The sequence below is a fragment of the Lactuca serriola genome, chromosome 8, assembly GCF_051521515.1.
Source record: "Lactuca serriola cultivar US96UC23 chromosome 8, Lser_US96UC23_V15, whole genome shotgun sequence".
Classification (NCBI taxonomy): Eukaryota; Viridiplantae; Streptophyta; class Magnoliopsida; order Asterales; family Asteraceae; genus Lactuca; species Lactuca serriola.
This window is the reverse complement of record NC_136415.1, coordinates 102,917,797-102,937,687: the sequence shown is the minus strand read 5'-3', so window position 1 is coordinate 102,937,687 and position 19,891 is coordinate 102,917,797. Positions and strand designations below refer to the sequence as shown.

At 42.0% G+C, this 19,891-nt stretch overlaps 1 non-coding gene across 1 annotated transcript; it reads right to left on the bottom strand.

Annotated features, from left to right (window-relative positions):
* Window positions 1-6,284: 6,284 nt before the first annotated feature.
* LOC145071669 (small nucleolar RNA R71) lies at window positions 6,285-6,391 on the bottom strand. Its single transcript, XR_013690676.1, has one exon. It is a non-coding gene; the product is annotated as a small nucleolar RNA R71 (small nucleolar RNA).
* Window positions 6,392-19,891: the final 13,500 nt, after the last annotated feature.

The following is a 19,891-nucleotide window of genomic DNA, read 5'->3' as shown; positions in this document are numbered from 1 at the left end:
GAGGTGGTTGCGGCGATCAGGGATGAGATTCCGGAGATGTTGACCACACTGATTGAGACATTCGATGAGCGGTACGCCGCGGTGACTGAGGCTGCAGTCGCTGCAGCTAGAGCAGCTATGGCTGCTGCCAGGCCTTAGGGAGGTGACTCGTTGTTATTCTGGGAGTTCAGCAACACGAAGCCACCTGAGTTTGATGGGACGCAGGATCCGATCGCTGCGATGAGATGGATTGCTGATATTGAGGGATGCTTCTATACGTGTTCATGTCCGGAGCATCTGAGGGTACGGTTCTCTTTGAACCAGCTTCGCTTTGGAGCGAAGGATTGGTGGAAATTCGTGACGGCGAGCTTCACTCTTGCAGAGATTTCAGCGGTGACCTAGGAGAGGTTCACCACCATGTTCAGAGATGAGTATGTTTCCCCGGTGGAGAGGGAACGGTTGGCTCAGGAGTTCTTGACCCTCAAGCAGGGTAATGATTCGGTTACTGTGGTCACCCGGAAGTTTCATGAGAGGGAAATATTCTGCCCTGAGCATGTGTCTACTGAGTAGGCACGAATGAGCCGGTATTTGGGCATTATCAGGAGGGATATTCGGGAGTTCGTGTCGAACTCGACGTACCGGACATTTGCTGAGCTCCAGGCAAATGCCTGGAAGAGGGAGAATAAGTTGGAGACTCAGGCCAGGGAGGAGGCTGAGTCTCAGAGGATGGATCGGCGACCGGCTTAGTCTCAGCCGGCAGCCAAGCGGACCAAGTCCGCTGATTCGAGGACTGGAGGCTAGAAGGGTCGCACTTGCGGAAAGTGCAGCAAGGGTCATGAGGGGGCCTGTCAATCGGGTGCTTGCTACAAATGTGGCAAGGAGGGGCATATCGCCAAGGATTGCCCCAAGGGATTTATGGTTTGCTTTCATTGCAACCAGACTGGCCACCAGAAGGTCGAGTGTCCACAGTTGCATCAGGCATCTGCACCTGCTGCTAGGGTTACCGAGGTTCGACCAGTGAAGGCCGAGGCTCCAAAGGCTCGTGGGAGAGCTTTCTAATTGACTGCGGAGGAGGTCCGCGTAGCGCCCGATGTTGTGGCTGGTACTTTTCTTGTGAGTTATGTACCTGCTTTGGTGTTATTTGACTCGGGTGCGAGTCGGTCATTTGTTTCTTTGGCATTTAGTCAGCACATTAGTATCCGTCGAGAGGCGGTAAGTCGACCTCTGCGAGTTTCCATAGCTGACGAGAAAGCAGTGTATGCTACGGATATGATTCGAGGATGTATTCTTGAGATCTTCGGTGTGGAGTTCCCGATAGATCTAGTTCCGATTGCGATGCAGGACGTGTGTGTTATAGTAGGCATGGATTTGTTGAGCCGATTCGGAGCGGTTATAGAATGCGAGCGTCAGTTGGTGACAATACGAGACCCTAGTGGGGGAGTACTTACGGTGTATGGCGAGGGAACCCGATGTGGGTCGGCGTTTTGCTCGGCTGCCAGGGCGAGGCAGAGTTTGCAGCAGGGCTGCAGTGGATTTGTAGCCTATGTGATGGACACGCGGTTGGCCGCTGGGAGGCCAGGTTCGATTGATGAGGTTCCGATAGTGTGCGAGTTCCCGGATGTTTTCCCCGAGGAATTGTCGGGTGTGCCTCCCAAGAGCGAAGTGGAGTTCTGTATCGATTTGATTCCGAGAGCAGCATTTGTCGCCAAGGCACCTTATCGCCTTGCGCCGCTAGAGATGCAGGAGTTATCCTCGCAGCTTCAGGAGCTGCTGGGGAAGGGGTTTATTCGACCAAGTAGCTCGCCTTAGGGAGCACTGATTCTTTTTGTCAAGAAAAAGGATGGTTCACACCGGATGTGCATTGATTACCTGGAGTTGAAGAAGTTGACGGTCAAGAACCGTTATCCGTTGCCGAGGATCAATGATCTGTTCAATCAGTTGCGGGGGGCGTCTTGGTTCTCCAAGATAGACTTGAGGTAGGGTTATCATCAGATGAGGGTTCGGGATGAAGATATTCAGAAGACAACATTCATAACTCGTTATGGGCATTACGAGTTCGTGGTGATGCCTTTTGGGCTCACCAATGCACCAGTTGCGTTCATGGATCTCATGAACAGGGTGTGCAGACCGATGCTAGATCGGTCGGTGATCGTATTCATTGATGATATTTTGGTGTATTCGAGGTCTAGAGAACAACATGAGGAGCATTTGAGGGAGATCCTCAGAGTTTTGATATCAGAGAGGCTTTATGCCAAATTCTCCAAGTGTGATTTCTGGTTACAAGAGGTCCAATTCTTGGGATATCTTGTCAACCAGAATGGGATATTGGTCAATCCGGCTAAGATTGAGGCGGTCATGAGGTGGGAGGTGCCGAGATCGCCCACCGAGATCAGGAGCTTTCTAGGATTGGCCGGCTATTATCGGAGATTTATTAAGGATTTCTCGAAGATCGTCGTGCCACTCACCAAGTTGACCCGGAAGGGTGTCGCTTTTTCCTGGGGTCCGGAGCAGCAGACCTCATTTGAGACACTTTGCCAGAAGTTGTGCGAAGCCCCGGTGCTGGCACTCCCGGAAAGGATGGAGGATTTTGTGGTGTACTGTGATGCATCGATATCCGGGTTGGGAGCAGTGCTTATGCAGAGGGGGCATGTGATAGCCAATGCATCGAGGCAACTGAAGCCTCATGAGTTGAGGTATCCCACCCACGACCTGGAGCTGGGGGTTGTGGTGTTCGCCCTCAAGATCTAGCGTCACTATCTGTATAGGGTTCGGTGTACCATATACACGGACCACAAGAGTTTAAAGTACTTGATGGATCAGCCCAACCTGAATATGCGCCGGAGGAGATGGTTGGATGTGGTAAAGGATTATGATTGTGAGATCCTGTATCGCCCGGGCAAGGCTAATGTTGTAGCCGATGCCTTGAGCCGTAGGGCAGAGAACGCCCCTATACGAGATGTTTGTTTGAGGTTGACAGTGATGACTCCAGTGTTGGACACCATTCAGGGGGCCCAGGCGGAGGTCGTGAGACCGAAGAACCGCAAAAGGGAGCAGGTGATCAGGCAAGTATCAGAGTTCGTTACCGATAGTCGAGGACTTATGAAATTTCAGGGTCGGATATGGGTACCGTTTGTGGGCGGTACGCATACCATTTTGATGGAAGAGGCTCATCAATCTAATTTCTCGATCCATCCCGGGGCCACTAAGATGTATTTGGACCTGAAAAGGGAGTATTGGTGGCTATGTATGAAGAGGGATGTCGCATGGTTTGTAGAGAGATGCTTGACCTGTCGCTGGGTTAAGGCCGAGCACCAGCGTCCACATGGTAAGCTGCAGCCATTAGACATTCCCGAGTGGAAATGGGAACAGATTACCATGGATTTCATCACCAAATTGTCGAGGACTGCGAGAGGTGTCGATGCAATTTGGGTGATTGTGGACAGGTTGACGAAGAGCGCTCATTTCCTTGCTATCAGTGAGAGCTCTTCCGCGGAGAGGTTGGCAGAGATATACGTAAGGGAGGTGGTATCGCGGCATGGGGTGCCGATCTCGATTGTCTCATATCGAGATGTGCGTTTCACTTCCAGATTCTAGAAGAAATTTCATGAGGAATTGGGTACGAGGCTGCATTTTAGTACCGCATACCACCCACAGACTGATGGGCAGAGTGCACGGATGATTCACATGCTCGAGGACATGCTCCGAGCATGTGTGTTGGATTTTGGCGAGAGTTCGAACACATACTTTCCCTTGGCGGAGTTTTCCAACAACAACAGTTATCATTCGAGCATTGGTATGCCACCCTTTGAGCTGTTGTATGGAAGGAGGTGTCGGACCCCCATTTGCTGGGGAGAGGTAGGGAAGCGTGTGATGGGTAGTACATAGATCGTGCTTCAGACGACAGAGCAAATACAGCAGGTCAGACAGAGGTTGTTGACTGCTCAGAGTCGCCAGAAGAGTTATGCGGACAGGTGATATTTGCATATTTAGCCTCATAATAAGTATAGATTTTTATTATTTATTAGCTAAATTATCGCATATCATGGACAAAAGATACTTAAAAGTGTTTGAATTATGTTTTCAGTCCAAAAGTGAAGCTCGGAAGCAAAAGGAAGCATGAGAAGCGGTTGGGAGCTCGGGAATTAAACAAAGAAGAAAAACACCAAAAACAACACCTACTCGGCGAGTAGGGTCGTCTACTCGGCGAGTCCGATCGAATATTCGAGAAGATAAAGATTCCAAGACTTATCATATACGGGGATTAAGAGATGGACTCGGCGACTCGGCAATGGACTCGACGAGTCGTTTCACATCTATAAATATAACTTCTCAGATCGAAATTATTAATTGTGGAACCCTTCTAGAGAGATTAGCTGCGATTGAAGAGCCAAAAAAACCCTAGAGAGCGAAGATACAACCTAGAATCCAATTCCTAAGGAGATTTGAGGCAAATTCTCATCATTCTACTTAATCTTTTGTTTTCCATTATCGCTAGACAATTGGAATTCGTTTATTTGTTGTTTATTACCTCAATCATGAGCTAAAACTCTTAAACTTCTGTTTGGGGATACAAAATTGAGACTATGGTTTGATTATTGGTAGGATTAATTCAATATTGGTGATTTTTGTTAGTTTTAGCTTGCTAAAGAACCTTGTGTGTGAATGATAATTAATTTTCTATTAATAGGAAGGTAATTAAATAGTATGAACATCTTTTGATTATCAACCTCATATGTTTATGTGATCACTTTATCATATGTCTAGGATTAATGAACATGAAACTAGAATTAATAAGAAAATTAGGTAAATTCATGTGTGAGCTTGTGTGATGACCATCAACAAGAAGTTAACTAAAGAACCAAATTAGTTAACTATTGCAAGTCTAAATTAACCCGAATAATTAATCTAGTGAATTTAATTAAATTAGACAACTGATCACTGTTTGAGTTAGTTTGTTCAATAAGGGTTAGTGTAGCGAACGCGAAGCTAATCACTTGAGTCGGTAGCCAACAAAAGAGTTAATCCATTGCACTATTACCATAATATCAACCATAGGATCAATTGAGTTGAACTAAACAGAAGTCCTTCCCATTATTGAATCTAGTTAATTCTTTGCTTTTCTAGCTTTTAAATTAAGTGATAGTTAGTAAATTTCTAGTCTTGTAAAACTAGAGAAAACCCCTACTTATTAATTAATTTAGATAGAATTAGTTTTTAGTTTTAATTTACCGTTCCTTGTGTTTGATACTCTACTTATTTAGCTATACCACAATTGATAGGTCAACCGCCTTTGTGTGTTTATTTGATAATTAAAAGTAGGTTTAAAACTAGTTGAGTTTACACACATCAAGTTTTTGGCACCGTTGCCGGGGAACAGTTCTAAATTAGCACTAAATTCTATTTTTATCGATCCTTTGTGTGAGATTTATCTTACACAGAGTTAATTCTTAGGTAGTCTAGTAATTAGGATAAGTTTTAATAAAAATCCGTTTTAATAAGTAATTAAAAAGTTTTTCTGTTTTTTCCTTGTACTCGCCGAGTGCACTCGTGACAATTCGGTGAGTCCATCGCTGTTCACAGTTTTAATTTTTATTTTATTTTTTTTGTTCTTTTTAAGCGTGTTTTGTTTTGTTTACAGTTGTTTCATGACCCGAGGATCTGATACACCTCTGGTCCCTCCTCTCGAAGACCCGGAATCCGCATTAAGGAGGAGCAAAGGAAAAGCCGTTGGAGAATCCGCTTCTCCAAAGAATTCGCCACTAAAGAACCTCAAGTCCGTTTTCAGCAAGAAGAGGAGCATCAAATCAGGAGCATCCAACGCCTCTTTGACAATCGAAGACCCAATTAAAGAAGACACCGAGTACGAGACCGAGGATGAAGAAGAACCTACATATGAGCACGAATCCGATTTAGCTATCACTATGGCTAATATCGATGAAGTCCCCATGGGGAAATGGAAGAAGAGGATGCGCGATGACACTGGCCCGGGACTTGTGCAGCCCGCAATTCCCGCAACCGCTACTTTCGAGCAAAAGGTTCATATCCTCACCCAACTCAAGGAGATTCCCTTCTATGGAAAAGACCACGAAGATGCCTACAAGCACTTGGATGAAGTAAATGATGTGGATGACTACTTCAATGTACCAAATGTGCCACGCGAGACCCAGCTACTTCGCATGCTTCCAGTCACATTCAAGGGTGTTGCAAAGGATTGGCTCAAGTCACTTCCTCCCGGGTCGGTCGCCACATGGGCTAAGATGAAAGAAGAGTTCATAGACCACTTTTGCCCGCCTTCCAAAATAGTCAAGTTGAAGAAAGCCATTGCCAACTTCGAGCAACAACCCGGAGAATCTCTTTATGAGGCTTGGGAAAGGTACAAAGGTCTTCTTAGAAATTGCCCACACCATGACCTTAATAGCCAACAAGAGGTCTCCATCTTCTATGATGGAGTCAATGTCACCACAAGGCAATTGCTCGACTCGCAAGGCCCGCTCATGAAGAAGCCACCTCCGTTAATCAAGGAATTAATAGTAGAATTCTCTAAACATTCTAGAGAATACCACAACCCAAGAAATGAAGTAAGTCGGGGGGTAGCGAACTCGGCCAATGACGGCATGGCGGCGATGATGGCTAAGCTCGATAGTTTAGATAGAAGAATGACAAAAATGGATCAAACAATCCATGTTATTCGAGTTGGATGCGAGAACTGTAGAGGGCCTCATCTCATGAAGGATTGTGACTTGGATGAAAATGGAAACAAGAAAGCTCAAGTGTTCTACTCAAGCGGCGATCGATACGATGAGAATTGGCGGAAACCGAAGAAGGAATGGCTCCCGTATGAAGAACACAAGAAGGCTAAGGAGGAGAAATACAAGTAGAAAGAAAGGGGATTTTATCAAAAGGAAGAACCGGTTATGGAAAAGAAAGCCGATTTAGAAGAAATGTTCATAGCCGCATCCGAAAAAAGACACAATGATCATGATGCTGCAATACAAGAGACCAGAAATATGCTAAGGAATCAGCAAGCATCTATTCCCAATATTGAGAAACAGCTAGGACAACTTTCACATCAAGTGAACGAGAGAAGACTGGGAGAACTTCCGAGTAAAACCGAGAATAATCTGAGAATGGAGAATGTGAACGTTGTGACTTCCAGCTATGAAAAAATTTTCACACGTGCACAGAAGATCTCCAAGGTGAATACAGAAAAGGCAGAAGAGTCGGCTCCAGCTAAACCCGACTAGAATCGCCGACTCCCTCTAATGGACTCGACGATTCCGTGCAATGATGACAAAACTGTTATTCCCTCAAAGCCTTACAATCCTCCTTTGGCATTCCCAATCAGAGCCATACCTACTGAAAAGGTTAGAGCGTATAGAGCTTTCATGGAGCATGTTCGAGCCCTTCAAGTCAACGTTCCATTTGTAGAAACAATTCTTCAAACGCCCAAGTATTTTAACTTGCTGAAGGGTCTCTTTTCTGCTAGAAAAGATTTAGCTGAATTTGCGGAGATAGTATTGAGTGAGCTACCAGAAAAGAAGGGCGATCCGGGGAGCATCATAATTCCTTGCCAATTTGGAAATGTACTTGCTACTCAAGCGTTGACCGATTCGGGTGCAAGTATCAACTTAATGCCCTTCTCTTTCTTCTAGAAGCTGCATTTACCGGAGCCAAGGCCTGTGAATATGAAGATCCATTTGGCGGACAAGACGACTATTCATCTAAGAGGTGTTTATGAAGATCTCCTCATCAAGGTAGATAAATTTATATTCCCCGTGGACTTTGTGGTACTTGATATGGAAGAAGACCTCGAAATTCCAATTATTTTGGGGAGATCATTTTTGAACACCACATGCGCATTGATAGATGTATGCGAGTCCACACTAACGTTGAGGGTAGGAGATGAGTCAGCGGTGTTTAAAGCTTTACCAGAGATCAAGCAAGAAGAAGGAAGAAAAGAAGAGATCTCATTCATTGATTTGGATGATGAGATACTACAAAAAGAACTTGCACTCTTGCAAGAAGAAGATCCAAGTAAGTTTTTGCTATCTGCTGGAGGGAATGATGATGTTGAAAAAGACTTGGAGGAGATAGAGAAGCTGCTGAATGGAACCGATTCAGAGAACACAGTGGGATGTGAGGAATATGATCCGACTGGCCGAGTCGCTTTCGTGGACTCGACGAGTCCATTCGAAAATCCCAGCAACTTGGACGATTTTGATATGTTTGTTACCAGCTCTCTGCATGTTCTGGACATGAAGATTTTCCCTAGTTCTTTAGAAGATCAAGCAGCAGAAGGAGGAATGGATGGTGATCTTCAACACGTTCATGTAGCATGCCTCGATACAATAATGCAAAATGATGAAGATAATCCACTTGAAGAGGAGGAAAGCTTTGAAGAAGAGGAAAATGTAAGGGTTAGGAAAGATGATGCTGATCACCCATTCATTACCAAGCCTCGAGCCCGAGTCTTCACCAACCATGAAGTAATTCAATTTAAGGAAAAGGAAGTGCAAAATAGGGTGCAAGAGAATGGGGTAAAGAAGAAGAAGGTGAGGAAAAAGGAAAGCCATGTAGCTGAAGATGATGCTATGAGAAAGAGGAGAGAAGAATTGAGATGGGCTTACAAGAAGAAGATACTCACTTACAAGACGAAGTACAAACCAAAAAAGATTAGGCGTGCATTCCCGATGCAGGAAAATGAAGAAACGTAGATGGGAAGGAGTCCAGCTAACGACTCCTTAAAAAGAAGCGCTTGGCTGGAGGCAACCCGTTATTAGAGTTTGCTTTCTTTCATCTTTTTCGTTTTAGTTTTGTTTGATTTTCGTTTTTAGGATTTTATTTTCATCTTCTAAATCATCAAACATGATTGCTTGAGAGTGCGTATGGGCTAAGTGTGGGGTGGAATGAATTTTCTCTTTTAAATGAATGACAAAATGATATAATTTCTGAATTGTTTGCAATTGACTCGCCGAGTCTGACCCTGACTCGACGAGTCGCTTCAGATTCCAGATGAGTTTAAAAATCACGACCAGACTCGCCGAGTCTGACCTTGACTCAACGAGTCGATTTTATTTACAGAAAAAATTTTAATAATTAATTTTTACATCTAGTAAAACTAGGGTTTTTAACCCTAATGAGATAATATCACTTCATACTCGCCGTGCGCCCCCATTTGCTTTCTCTCTCAAGCATTCACCAAAGTCTTCACTCTTTCTTCAATATTTTCGAATTTTATCACCAAAGGTACTTAATTTCTTTCTTAATTATGTTAAAGCCATGATTTTTAGATGTTCTAAGGTGTCAATTTCATACAATACCCGATTTTGAAATTTAGTGAATTTTTAGGGTTGTGATTTTACATCAATTATGTTGTTTTGGGTAGTTATTCTTAACCTAATACATTTTAGGAACGTCCCTGGACAAAACCCTTGAAGAAATTTTGAGTTTTCATGGTCGAATTTCGATTGACTCGTCGACTGACTCGAGCAGTTCATACAACTCGCCGAGTCGTTCATGGACTTGACGAGTCCAGTCGGGGACCCAGATGTAATCTGTTTTAATGATTTTTTGTGTTTTCTGGGTTGTGTGTTCTTTGTTTTTCAGGGACAATGTTTCACAGAGGACAAAGCTCAAGTGGACACCAAGGAGATTTTCCTTGGTTGAATTTCCCTCGAATTGAATCTGCTTCAACAATGACATGATGGAAGAAGAAGCTAGCTGAGGTCAGGAAGAAGGAGATTTATGTACCTAACAGGGTTGATTGGGATTGGTTGCAGAATGTCTGATATGAAGAAGAGTTGGCGCCCTACCTTTTGAAGGAATTTACGTACGAGGGGGAGACAATGATTTGTGATGGGTGGAGCCGGGTTTTTAGAATTCAAGAACCGGTGTATAGAGAACTTTGCTGGAAATTTTCCTCCACGGTATCTTTCCGTGGAGGAGACGATTGCTACCACCCTGCGAGTTTCAGTTTTTGCCTCGGGGGCGAGTTCCAACAATGCTCCGTTATTGATCTTGCATGTCGGTTGGGGATTTACGACTGACCATTGGTCTCGACTGCTATCTTTCGCACCTTTTTGGAACACTCTCATAAGGTGTTTCCTGATGGTGTTATGATTACGGGTTGGTGGAACACAATCGCCAACAAATTATACATTCCGAAGTCGGCCCAAGAAAGAAGTATTAGGTCACCCACACACCGTCTCATTCACCGCCTTATCTCCACCACCATCAATCAAAGGAAGGACGACGACAAGGTGTCCAACCTTGATGTCTTTTATCTTTGGAGTATCATCACACCCGACACCTTTTGCAACATTCCGTGGTGTTTGGCTTCTTATTTGTCGGAGGGTGCGGTCAAGGATCGCAAAACCTCCAAAATTAATGGTGGCATGTTCGTGACCCGGCTAGCCAACTCATTTGGGTTGATGACCCGTGGTGCATGGAATTTGATGATGATGATTCCTGCCCCTCCCTTTAATCTCATTCTTTTTCAGAGGGCAAGAATTATTGAGGATTATGGTGGTGGTCATTATGCTATCCTGCATGATGATCCGGTGGTCGGTCCCGAGGTGCCGGGAAGGAGGGTTCGATCGAGACGAGAGCGAGACGTGGAGGAGGAACCGCCGGTGATTCCGATGGACAATGATGAAGTACCAATGGATTGGTACAATGTTGAGATGAGGCGGTTGCAAGATCAAATGGCGAGGGGTATCAATTTTAGCAATGAATCTCACGTGCGGCTTTTTGACCATTTCCATATTCCGCACATTGATGGGGGTAACTTCCCATACATTCCCTCTTGGGATGAGGTGATTAATGCAAGACGGAGTGGGGCTAGTGGAAGTGGAGCTGCGCATGATCATGATGAGGAAGAAGATGATTAGTTTTTTTTTTTTTTTTTTTTATGTTTTATAGAACAATTTTTAATTTATTTTTGTTTTGTTTGGTGTGTTTGAATTTTTAATTAAGACTTTTGTTTTTATGCTTGATGTTTCATTTGCCTTGATGACTTTCAGATTTTGGATTAGGAATCCTTGCATAAAGGGTCTAGAGTTTGAGAGAGAAAGAAAAAAATAAAGAGTGGAAAAGAGTTAAGAAAGGGCGGAGTTTAGAGTTAAGGTGTCGAGTCCGGTCCTAAGGGACATGAGTGAATAATTTTAGAGGTTTTGTGAAGTTTTGAAGATTTATCAAAAGCTGGAACAAATGCAGAATATAAAATTTTCCACCCAGCGATCTACTCGCCGAGTGCACTTAACTGACTCGACGAGTCGCTTTGTATTTTCGCACTTTCGAAGCTGTCCGCGACTATACTCGACAAGTCGTTTATATGACTCAATGAGTCACTCATTTTTATACCAAGAAGACTGCTGATTCGATGCTGTTGAACATACCACTTGACCATTTATTCTTCCCGATCGATAATTGAAGACCCTACACTATTTTTCCTGCATATTTGGAGCTGCCTACATGTGATTTGATGCCCAAGATGTGGATGAGTCATTTCCATGTCTAAATTCAATTGAAGATGGAGTTAAAGAATGAAGAAGTTCAACCTCGCAACTACTATCCCAGAGGAGTTTGTTCCAATTCCCTTTTTATTTTATTGTTCTTTATAATGCATAACATGCAATGGGGACATTGCATAAATTAAGTGTGGGGTAGGGGGTTGATGTCGTCTTAGTAAATGTAGAGTCCTAATGTCCTAATATAGGTTAATTTTTAAAATTTTGCATACCAAAAATGTGACTTAGGGATTAATTTAGGAAATTTTGGTAAAAAGTAATTATGATTCCATGTTAGAGTTATGTTGATAGTTGTATGAAAACCCAAATGTTTAGTTGAGCCTATATACGTTCTAGTGCATTTGTGGCTTCCTTATTCCAGTGAAATCATGGGACAAAAACACGACCTTGCTTAGCCCTAAGGATGCAATATGTTTAGCATCATGTACCAGAAATGTAACCAGGAAAATTATTATCGTTAGCCAATAAAGGTTGAGGTTAAGTGCCCCTGCTTAAGCATGTAGGATTTTGAGTGAAAAAAAGTGAGGTACATGTTCAAAAAAGAGAGAGAGAATTGCAAGAAAAGTTTGGAGAATTTTGGAGAAATTAAAGTGAAGATCAAAAGATCCAAATTCCAAGAAATTCAAAAAGTTGAAGATACCAGAAATCAAATCAAACAAGGTGGTGAATTCAAAGAAATCAAAGATCAAATTATCAAGGAATTGAAGAATTTAAAAGAGCTCCATAGTGGTATCATAAATTGTAATTCTAGATTATGTATGCTTGGGTTTCTCAACTAAAAATACCTTGAGGATAGGAGGTTTTCTGCGGATGGATTCGGAGGGATGCATAAAATGAGCATTGTTCAGGATAAGTGGACGAATGTTTATGAGGATTGTGAGTATTTGGAGTATGGGGGGTATTTAGGAAAATTTTTAGAAACAAATGCATGCGTTGCGGTCTTAGCATAATGGCTGGGTTAGATTGGAGTTGTCATATGTGATTCTAATATGCTAAAATTCAGTTTTGCTTCGGGGCAAGCAAAACTCAAGTGTGGGGTATTTTGATATTTGCATATTTAGCCTCATAATAAGTATAGATTTTTATCATTTATTAGCTAAATTATCGCATATCATGGACAAAAGATACTTAAAAGTGTTTGAATTATGTTTTCAGTCCAAAAGTGAAGCTTGGAAGAAAAAGGAAGCATGAGAAGCGGTTGGGAGCTCGGGAGTTAAACAAAGAAGAAAAACACCAAAAACAACACCTACTCGGCGAGTAGGGTCGTCTACTCGGCAAGTCCGATCGAATATTCAAGAAGATAAAGATTCTGAGACTTATCGTATACGGGGATTAAGAGATGGACTCGGCGAGTCGGCAATGGACTCGACGAGTCATTTCGCATCTATAAATATAACTTCTCAGATCAAAATTATTAATTCTGGAACCCTTCTGGAGAGATTAGCTGCGATTGAAGAGCCAGAAAAACTCTAGAGAACAAAGATACAACCTAGAATCCAATTGGAAGGAGATTTGAGGCAAATTCTCATCATTCTACTTAATCTTTTTTTCAATTATGGCTAGACAATTAGAATTCGTTTATTTGCTGTTTATTACCTCAATCATGAGCTAAAACTCTTAAACTTCTGTTTGGGGATACAAAATTAAGACTATGGTTTGATTATTGGTAGGATTAATTCAGTATTGGTGATTTTTGTTAGTTTTAGCTTGCTAAAGAACCTTGTGTGTGAATGATAATTAATTTTCTGTTAATAGGAAGGTAATTAAATAGTATGAACATCTTTTGATTATCAACCACATATGTTTATGTGACCACTTTATCATATGTTTAGGATTAATGAACATGAAACTAGAATTAATAAGAAAATTAGGTAAATTCATGTGTGAGCTTGTGTGATGACCATCAACAAGAAGTTAACTAAAGAACCAAATTAGTTAACTATTGCAAGTCTAAGTTAACCCGAATAATTAATCTAGTGAATTTAATTAAATTAGACAACTGATCACTGTTTGAGTTAGTTTGTTCACTAAGGGTTAGTGTAGCGAATGCGAAGCTAATCACTTGAGTCGGTAACCAACAAAAGAGTTAATCCATTGCACTATTACCATAATATCAACCATAGGATCAATTGATTTTAACTAAACAGAAGTCCTTCCCATTATTGAATCTAGTTAATTCTTTGCTTTTCTAGCTTTTAGATTAAGTGATAGTTAGTAAGTTTCTAGTCTTGTAAAACTAGAGAAAACCCATACGTATTAATTAATTTAGATAGAATTAGTTTTTAGTTTTAGTTTACCATTCCCTGTGTTTGATACCCTACTTATTTAGCTATACCACAATTGATAGGTCCACTGCCTTTGTGTATTTATTTTATAATTAAAAGTAGGTTTAAAACTAGTTGAGTTTACACGCATCAACAGGCGCCGTTCCGAGCTCGAATTTCAGGTCGGCGACTTCGTGCTCCTGAAGGTCACTCCTTGGAAAGGAGTGATCCGATTCAGGAAGAGGGGCAAGATGGGGCCCCAATATATTGGTCCTTTTAGGGTGATTGCGAGAGTAGGAAGGGTAGCCTACCGGTTGGAGCTACCTACGGAGTTGGGTCAGGTTCATGACACATTCCACGTGTCGCAGCTGAGAAAGTGTATAGCCGACGAGTCGGCAGTGGTTCCATTAGAGGATATTCAGGTGGAGGCGATCCTGAACTATGTTGAGAGACCGGTGGCGATCAGGGATCGGAAGATCAAGTTTCTGAGGAACAAGGAGGTGCCTCTGGTGCAGGTCCAGTGGCAGCATCGGAAAGGGTCAGAGTTGACTTGGGAACCGGAGCGAGTGATGCGGGAGCAACATCTCGAATTGTTTGCAGAGTAAGACTTCGAGGGAGAAGTCTGATTCTAGTGGGGGAGAATTGTAACATCCGGATTCCCAGGTATAGTATTTTATTCTTTTATTTTTGGAGGTTGTGAGGGGACTCGGCGAGTTGGTGCTTAGAATCGTCGAGTAGGGTCGCGGATTCTTATCCAGGTTCACGCCCGGACTCGACGAGTTCATGAGGTGGACTCGGCGAGTCCACGCTGTTTAATGAAACCCTAATTTCCTGGGTTTGGGACCTATTTAAAGGCCCTTAGGGCCGTCATTTGCGGCTACCAAACCCCAGAGAGAAACCCTAAAGGATCTAGAGCGTTTGTGAGAGGATAGGAGCCATTTCTTGATCTTTGTGGTTGATTTTTGCAAGAAGGAGGTGTTTCCAGCTTAGAGGAGACCAAGGAGGTTGTGCATCTGTGGATTTCGAGCAAGAGACTTCATCTTTGAGGTATTATATCGCCCCTTTATCTGTTTTGTGGAAGGAATCCATAGATGTAGAGTTTTATGACCTTTATTGGAAGAAGATTGTGAGGATATGGCCCTATTCACTTTGATACTTTAGATCTGGACCCATAGTGGTCTATAGAGCTTATCTCAGCTTACTTTATGTTGAGATATGGAGGTGTTGAGCTAAGGATGTTACTTTTAGGGCTAAATCATCAAGTGAAGCCTCCTAGACGTCCCATGAGTGTCAAGATTCGAACTTTACGTGTTTATCAGGCTTAGGAAGGTCAGATCTATGGATTCAAGGAACAGATCTGACCTCAGGAGGACATTTGAGTTTGTGCATGGCATGAACTCACTGAGTGCAAGGGCAGACTCGACGAGTAGGGTTAGGGTTTCCCGTGAATCACTCAGTGAGTGGACTTGCCGAGTTGAGTGAATAACTCAGTGAGTCAAGGGGGATTAGAGGACTGGAGTTCAAAGCGGAACTCGCCGAGTTGATCTTGAGAGTCGACGAGTTGAGTCGGGGTGGCCCCGCGATTCATGCCAGGTGTGACTCATCGAGCAAGGGGAGGAACTCGACGTGCCAAGCGAGACTAAAGAGTTAGTAGACACGTGCAGACTCGCTGAGTCGTCCAAGTGCATTCGACGAGTCGGGTCAAAGTTTGACCGTTGACTTTTGTTGACTTCTAGGATTTGGTCAACATTGTGGGCTTTGAGTCAAAGAGGGGTAAAATGGTCTTTTGCCCTTCTGAGGGTGCCAAGAGAGGGGTGAGTCTAGTCCTGAGAGATATATTTATGTGGATATTTGCTCTATGTGATTAGGCGGAGGCAAGATCGTATTTCTACCGAGTCAGAGATTTACCCAGACAGCTGAGGTGAGTCTTCTCACTATACTGTACCTGGAAGGGTACCTATGTGTGACCGGAAGGTCTGGTATGCTATGAGATATATGCATTGTATGCTATGAGTTGCCTGTTTCGTATCCATTATGTATGTGATATGTATGCTATGCTTGATATGGGCCGAAAGGCATTATGATATGGGCCGAAAGGCATTATGCTATGGACCGGAAGGTCAGGGAGTTATGGACCGGAAGGTCGACACGGGTAGGACCGGAAGGTTTACCGGGTTGGGACGGAAGTCCCCTGAGACACATCGACCGGAAGGTCGTGTGGAGTATGGCCTGGAAAGGCGTGTGTATGTAAGTGGTATTTTGGGGAACTCACTAAGCTTATTGCTTACAGTGTTTATGTGTAATGTGTTTCAGGTACTAGTGAGGACTGTGGGAAGGCGTCCGCATGACTCGTACACACACAGGCGGATTTGAATATGATTGGTCTTGGGATTGATATGTTTTGTATTATGACCATGTTACATTGGATTTTAAGGTTTGTGTTGAATGAAATTATGTTTTAAAGAAATGAAAAATTGTTTTGAAAATTTACGTTGTTACAGTTGATTTGGATTTCAAGTTGAATTCGTTTGATGATTTGGAAGTCGAATGCTTGAGAAATCTGGAAATCGAATGGGTAGATTGTTTGATTTTGAAGGATTGAAAACAATCGATGGTCAAAATCAGTTTCGTTATTTGGTATCAGATGATTTTGATTTTGCTATCAAAGGATTGAAATTGATGGAACACCTTGGGTTGATTGACGAAGGACTATGATCGATTGTCGATGATCGTCACAATGGTTGATTTGGTCAGATGGGTGTATCACTGATGACGAAGGTTGGAGTTACTTGTGATGATTAGGAAGTTTGATCAGATTTCGAAGGTTTGGTTTAATATCGATGCTTGGGCAAGTTAACATCGATGGCTTGGAAGTTTTTGATATCGTTTGTTGAATTGGGATGTTAACTGATATCAAAGATTTTGAAGTCGATAGTCCACTGGTTTTGATTTACTATCGAAGGTTTTAGGATGACTTCTCGACACTAGACATTACTACAACGAGATCGGAAGTGTGAATTGAATGGTTGTTAATGTCGATAACTTTGGCTCTGATTTCGAAGGTTTTGAATTCATTTGGGAAGTGATGTTGATTTTGGGAGTCAACAACGAAGGCTTGATGGTTATTTGTCGCGGAGGTTTCCAATGTTGCGAATATTTTTGTTTGATCGCGAAGGTCGAAGATTTTGAATCGATTGTCACTGGGTAACGAATTGAAGAAGATATAAATGTTTCAAAATTGGTCCTTAAAGTTTCGATGGTTTGACAGTTTGTAACCACCTTCGAAATGAGGACTAATTTTCGACATTTTGGAGAAAAGGCAGAATTTTCACAATGAGTCCCTGCACTGTAGTCAAAATTTGCAGTTTATACCCATATTCGACATTGTGGTATAATTTCGACATTTTGAAGAACTGTGCAGAAGTTTCATGTTCATCCCTTGCAGTTAATGCGAATTGACGCTTTCTACCGAGTTTCGTAAATGGGGGAGAGTTTCGCATTTTTGGCTGTTTTGGGTGCACCGGGTCACTGTAGAATTTTGAAATTGACAATTTCTACCCAAATTTGTGAAATTTTGTCAAAGGCGGTCCGTGAACGAAGCTAAAAATTGAAGATTTTTAGATTTTCCGGATTGAATCAAAATGTTCATATCATGTGTTAAGAGGGAGTTTTTGATAGAAAAATTTTGAACGTGCGTTTTCTCATTCCCTTTTTGGTTTTATAATCATTTTTCGAATATAAAAAGGGGAAGAGATTTAGATATGGAAATTCGAAAGTTGAATTTTTCATATTATGCGAACTTGAAGACCGAAGTGACCTCGAGTATTTGAAGTTTATGAAATGATTCGATTGGAGATTCAGAATTGATTTCGGTTCATGATGGGTTTGGACTTATTAAAGATTTTTGGGGTGTGCTTTTATGCTCAACTTTAGGGTGATTATTTGGAGATTGAGAAAATCCTAAGTATCCGTTGATGCTCGGTTTGTATGGTCTCACATTATAGAACCTGGATTGAAAAATCATTGAAGAATTGAAGATTTGAAGTTCACATCTACATGTGTCATGCTTGAGGCTCGGCTCGTGAAGTTTCTCGATTTTGGAAGATTTGAAGCGGGTCATCCATTCCTAACTTTGATGGGGAGAATGTTGGGGTACAAAGTTATCCATGTATGACTTTGTAAATGGTTTGACTTTTGTAGACCCACTTGCATGTGGTAAAGTTGCCTTGTGACATGAGAGATAGATAGACAGATCTAGAGAGAGAGACATGTAAACACCTCTATATAAGGTGGGTTCATACCACTTATAGAGATGTGCTTGATAGATGTAACATTGAGAGCGTTAGTGTGTGTTAATTGTGTAGATTTATATCTATATCCTTTTTGTAAACACCTTTCATAATCTAATGTATCTCTTAAACACCCAAATCACCATGTTCTTTGTGTGTTCTTTAATTCTGCATGCCAAGTCAAATGTTCATAATTCACATCACAATTCGATCAGGAACTCCATTTGCCTCTCGGGAGACAAAATAGGAAACTCCTCTGGAAAAACATCTGGAAACTCTCTCATAATCAAACCATTGAAAACCGACTGTTTTCCTTTATTATGCAAATCCACCACATACGTTAAATACCCTACATACCCATGATGAAGAGACTGCCTTGCCCTAGCGGCGGAACAAAAAGCAGAACCAACACTAGTGCCCTCGCCATAAATAGTCAATATTCCCCCACTTGGGTTACGAACCTCACTAATTGCTTTTCACAGTCAATCAGTGCTCCGAATCGGCTCAACCAATCCATACCCGTGATCATACAAACATCTCTTGTCACAATACGATTTAGATAAATCAGGAATCCAACACCGAAAACCTCCAATACACAATCTCGATATATATCAGAATCCGAAACCGTGCAATCATCAGCTATAGTGACCCTCAAGGGTCAATACAGGGCCTCACGAGCACTACTGAAATCTCTAAAAAAAGGATGTCGGCACAGAACACCGACTCGCACCCGAGTCAACTAGCACCAAATCAAGTACATAATTCACAAGGAAAGCGCCTAACAGATCACAACATAAGCATACACAAACATAATTCATTAGGAATATAAATAAACACACACCAGCAACGAAATCAGGTGTTGCCCTGGACTCCTCTGCAATCAACTAAAAAACTCAACCCTGAGCCTCCGGGGCCTTAACCTTCCCCTGACGCCCATTATTGATATGCAAGGTCGCAAGAGCAGGCACTATCTCAGTTTCATATCATATAGAAATTTATATAGAATTTTTGAAAAAGACTTTAAAAAATTCAAAGAATCTCCGTTACAAAACCGTACATGAGATTTTCATCGCATACGGCTCTTCCCTTATGGGCATAATGATAAAATGATAAATAAGATGAAAATCTTATCATTATGAACTGAGTAGGGCTAGTGTTTTTACAAGAAATATCTAGTCAACCTTCCTGCAAGAGATCCTTTCTTAACATCAAACGTATTGGTACTAGAGAGAAATGATAACTCCAACTATTTCTTTATTCTCAACGCTTCCTAATTTCCAGGAATTTGTCATTTCAACAGCCTTCGATGGTTATACGGGTATCCAAAATACAAACGAGATGGATGTTTGTTGTCCCAACCATTCTTTTAATCCCAAGCCTGCTAAAGAAAAAGATAATTTATAACAAAGTTTTTGTGCTGTTGATTCCTAGATGTAGTGCTTCTTCCCCTCTGCTGCCTATTGGTACTAGTGGACTAGGATTGACCTGTAATACCATAGGTATAACCTTTCGCTCAATACTAGAATCGAGAATTGAAAAATAGCATCTGAGGTTGCATTAATCGAGGATACACAACAGAAGGAATTGTTCTATTTCCAAACTTTACCTTCAATAAGCATAGATTTTTGTCTTTTTTCCCCATCACGAATGATGTGTATTTCTCGTAAGACTGACATTAATAAAAAAAGTCAAATCACACCATCTCTGTAATAGGTAAATGCCTCTTTTTCTCCTGAAGTTGTCGGAATTATTCGTAATAAGATATTGGCTACAATTGAAAAGGTTTTATCAATAAAATTTCCATTTATCCGCGATCTAGGCATAGGTAGCA